Source organism: Dendropsophus ebraccatus, unplaced genomic scaffold (assembly GCF_027789765.1).
Source record: "Dendropsophus ebraccatus isolate aDenEbr1 unplaced genomic scaffold, aDenEbr1.pat pat_scaffold_1655_ctg1, whole genome shotgun sequence".
Lineage (NCBI taxonomy): Eukaryota > Metazoa > Chordata > Amphibia > Anura > Hylidae > Dendropsophus > Dendropsophus ebraccatus.
The window spans coordinates 29,890-34,755 of NW_027209079.1; the positions used below are offsets into that span (position 1 = coordinate 29,890).

The 4,866-nt window shown below is 43.8% G+C and overlaps 1 long non-coding RNA gene across 1 annotated transcript; it reads right to left on the reverse strand.

Moving 5' to 3' along the window:
• Positions 1–940: 940 nt before the first annotated feature.
• On the reverse strand, positions 941–2,845 carry LOC138775490 (uncharacterized). The gene is made up of 3 exons (XR_011360565.1): positions 2,771–2,845; positions 1,611–1,668; positions 941–1,268 (listed from the first exon to the last, which is right to left on the reverse strand). It is a non-coding gene; the product is annotated as an uncharacterized lncRNA (long non-coding RNA).
• Between the last annotated feature and the right edge of the window lie 2,021 nt (positions 2,846–4,866).

Here is a 4,866-nt window from a genome sequence, read left to right on the forward strand (position 1 = left end):
TCTCTTGTTAAATTACAGCAGTAAGCCATATTTTATGTTAAGGAGTCTGTATTTAATTCCTTTCACTAAAGGTAATCTGACATTTGGAGGTTATACTAGCTCCTCTGTACAGAAGAGTTATGCTTGAATGAGCTATAAAAAAAAAAAAAAAAAAAATTATTCCAGCACTCCAAAGGGTAAAATTCAAAAATCTATTAAATCTTCATGTTAAAAATAGTGATATGACACATGTCTGCACAGATTGATGCATTTAATAAAGATTTTGGAATTTTAAACTAGAGTGCTGGAATCACCACTTGTTTGTTGCAGTATCTCTCTATACAAGTGAACGGCCAAACATTTGCGTTCTCTGAAGTGGGTTAAGCAGCAGCCACAGTTCTGGTGGTGGCTTATCTCTTTCTGAACAAAGGTAGCAGATGATTGTCTTCTATCATGCCTGACCACCAGCGCGCTTGAAAGGGATGATTGACAGGCAGAGAGGTCCGTTACTGGCCTCTCATCCAGTCAATCATCCCGCCAAGCACACTGACAGGCAGAGCGCGTTGACTAGACATGGGTTGAGAGCCGCCCAGATGACTACCTGCCCGCCTCTGCCTGCCACACGCCCGAGGATTATAACTTAAATTTTCTTCCATACAAAGTCGCTTTATACAGTGGTGCAGGGAACCATATCACCCCAAGTGGCTGATTGGTTCCCTTTAACCAGATGTAGCAGCGGGAATGAACAGCAAAAGTGTAAGGAGACCTTATTTTTCATTTAGGCCTACTGTGGACCGCAAGAGCCTCTTCAATCGTCAACCAACAAGAAAAACGAGTCAGACAAGGTTAAGGTGGGGGTGTTTATTGTCGAGTCAATTTCAAATGTACAAAAGAAATAAAATAAAAAAGTTAACAAAAAACAATACCATCAAATTTCAGAACCCCCCACCCAACCCTGCCCCTCCCAACCTAGATGGAAAAGTGGTGCCCCCCCAGACAAGCCACAGATATTTAGAGGTCCTTGGATCTTTCCAGCAGTGCATCTAAGAAAATAATCTCTATTCACCTGTAATATTCCCTTCAGGAAGGCTTTGCTTCAGTGTCCACAATGTTGTTTTCCCATTAATGTCAGGATGACAACCCCAACCTGCAGAAGTGCTGCTTTGACAAGATCTCATTTACAATTCTTCTTTCTTCTTCTTTTTGGGCTTTTCATCATCTTTAACAATTGGAGGGTTTGTAGCCTCCTTCTTCAAGTAGCTGAGGAAGTCACTAACCTCTCTACCACCCTGTAAGTCAGAAACACAAACACTGGTGAGTCAGGAAAAAAAAAAAAAAAACCCTACCAAAAGGAAAAGAAATCTGACTGAAAACACTGAATTGCCATTATGTGCGGGAAGTTTGCTTGTCTATATTCTACCACTGAAATACATAGATAATCAAAGCAAACATTTGAGTGTAGGATATGGGGGGGGGGGGGGGGGGGCGATGATGACACACACTTATTAGGCCGACAGCAAGTCAACATGTGCAGACAGCTTTAAACAACTGTGTATGGGCACTGCAAGAAAGCAGAAAGGATGCAAAGCTATTCAGTTTCCTGGTTCTGTAATGTTAGAATCCCAACTTACCTCGTATCTCTTTGGGCTTTGCTTACTTCCAGCAGGTGAAAAATAGATGGTGGGAAACCTAGAAAGAACACATTTACGCAGCTTTTATTAAACAGATCAAAGTAAAAAAGAAATTATAAAAATTAAGAACAAGCCACACAACCCCCATATCTCCATAGAGACCATGCTATATTGAAATTCTGTACACTGACATACAAAGTACCTTATTTAACAAGGGTCAATGAAAATTGGTTTTATCCTCTGGGACCTGTTCATTATTTACTGGTTAAAGGGAACCTGTCACCCCCCCGTGCCGGGGTGACAGGCTCCCGACCCCCCATTAGAGCCCCATATACTTACCTAATCCCGCCGGGTCCCGCTTCTGGAGGTGGTCGGGTGACGGAGATCTCAGCCGCTGCAGTCTCGGCGCGGCGCGCTGGAGATGAGTCCAACACCCATATGAGAATGACAGGAGAGTCCAGCTCTCCGTCATTCTCTATGAGCGTTGGACTCATCTCTCAGCGCGCGCACCGGGCTCAGCGGCTGAGATCTCCGTCACCCGACCACCCCAGAAGCTGGACCCGGGCGAGGATTATGGTAAGTATATGGGGCTCTAACGGGGGGGTTGGGAGCCTGTCACCCCGGCACGGGGGGGGGGGGGGGGGGGGGGGGGGGGTGACAGGTTCCCTTTAAGGGCTGTATTGCACAGCATGATTAAGAGGAAGGAAGCGCGGTCCTGTCAGCTCAATGCTTGCCATCTCCTCTTTCCTACTGTCTGTGCTATTACACGCACACAGCAGGAGAAGGGGCGGCTGCAGGAAGCTGAGGGAGGGGCTGCCAAGGCAATCCTTAGCCCACTGAAGAGAGCTGTGATCTGCTTCCGCCGCTCCTATTACACATAGCGACACATAGCGACATGCAGACAGTAGCCATCGTGATTTTTCAACCTATTGAAAGACCAGAATCAGCAGACATTGTGCATGACAGCTGATCATGGTCTTTTAACAGGTGACATTACACCAAGTGATTATTGGCTGGAATGGCTGATACTTGTTTGGTGTGATAGGGCCCCCAAGTATTTACTGGATGACGTTACGTCACACCCTTACATGGACAAGTATAAGTTTCAAACACCATGCATGACCTTGTGCCTCAGATACCAGCAGACCAGTGTTACTCACCCTCTGACTTCATAGTAAGAAGGCACATCATTAGCAGTGGCATCCATCTTGGCAATAACAATGTTTGGATCATTTGGGCCAGCTATACAAAATACAAAAATAAGACATTACAACATTAAAGTAAACCAACAAGCAGTCCGTAAAGAAAACCTGTTTAAAGGGGTTATCCAGCGCTACAAAAACATGGCCACTTTTCAACCCACTCATTCAGTTCAGGTGTGGTTTGCAATTAAGATCCATTTACATAAATGGAGCAGAGTTTCAAACCCCACCAAATCTGTAGACAAGAGTGGAGAAAAGGAGCCATGTTTTTGTAGCACTGAATAACCCCTTTAAAGGGGTTATCCAGCGCTACAAAAACAATGGCCACTTTCCCCCCTATTGTTGTCTTCAGTTTGGGTGGGGTTTTGAAACTCAGTTCCATTGAAGTAAATGGTGCTTAATTGCAAACTGCACCTAAACTGGAGACAACAGTAGGGGGGAAAGTGGCCATGTTTTTGTAGCGCTGGATAACCCCTTTTAAGACCCTTTTTATTTATCTGTGTGTGTTGCAAGTTTTGTTTAGTACTTGTGACCCATAATACTTCAAGTAAAAGATCTGCAGATCCACATGTGGGTGTAAGTCCTTTAAAGGGGTTATCCAGAGCTACAAAGACATGGCGACTTTTCTTCCACAGACAGCCCCACTCTTGTCCTCCAGCTTGGGCAGGGTTTTGCTGCTCAGTTCCATTGAAGTGTATGGAGCTTAATTGCAAACCGCACCTGAACTGGAGACAAGAGTCATGTTGTCTCTGAAAGAAATTGGCCATGTTTTTGTAGCACTGGATAACCCCCTTTAAAGCTTATCTGTCACTGCAGAAAACTTGATGTCAAACATCAAAACACAGTAATCACTGAACTCATGAACAGTGAAAAAATTCCAATGAAGTACTCAAGAGTCTCCACTGATGCCCCGAAAAACCTAAATATGCAAACAGGAGTCCGTGGAGCCTCGGTTGCGAGTCTCAAAACACAGGATAGCCAGATATCTCGTGTTTTGAGACTCACAACCGAGGCTCCACGGACTCCTGTTTTGCATATGTTAGAAGTTTTGATCAGCCGTAGGTCTGAGTGTTCAAAACCCATACGGATCATCAGAAGGAGCGGGGAGAGGACCGCCCTGCAGCTCTCTGCTCTGGTCTCAGCATACCATTCAGGCTCCATAGGACGTACATTATGCCCTGACTGATCATGCTTAGTGCAGTCTTCTCCTGATCGGTACAGGTCTGATCACTCAGAACTGAACAGATAAAACTTGACATGTAAAAAGTTTATGGTGACAGTGAACCTTCATAATTTTATTGCTTTCTATATTAATACACATTTGTACACTTTACAGGAGTCAAACCAACATGTTTTGACCGCTCATGGCAGGCTTGGCTATAAGCCATTAGCATCAAAATGTGTTGGTTTGACTCTCTAGAAGTGCACATATGGAAGAGCAATAAAATTTTGAAAGGACCGCCACCCACACTCATGGGCCAGGCAGTCTCCTGCTTACCACCACAGGGATATGTTGCAGCGTTCAGACCTGCTGCAGGAGAAAACCACATCAAAATAAACAATGCCAAAGCCATCCAGATTGTGGTTTTTTATCCAGCATGATTTTTTTAAGATAAGTGAACACTTAGTAATACCTTCTCTCCAAGCTCCTTGTATTTGGGTTCCAGATTTTTACAATGACCACACCATGGAGCATAGAACTCAATGAGAACATCCTTGCTGTCGTCATTCACAATTTCATCAAAGTTTTCAGCTACAACCACCTAAAAGTAAAGGGTCACATTAAGATGGACATCTTAACAGTGCATATTTTAGTGGCTTGTATAGTGGATCGTAAAGGTAGAGGTACACAGGAAAGTGTTTACTTTTGAATCAAGTCTCAAGTCCTTTTACACAAAATTTTGTAATTATATGGTTTGAATGTTAAGCAATATCTTTCGTAAACGCAACAAGGAATCAAGTCACAAACAGGAAGTCGTTCGTAGGTCGTTAATCACATTTTTTTCCTTTAGCTGATCCAAGTAAAATTCCTTTGGTTAACTAGGGCCAGAAAT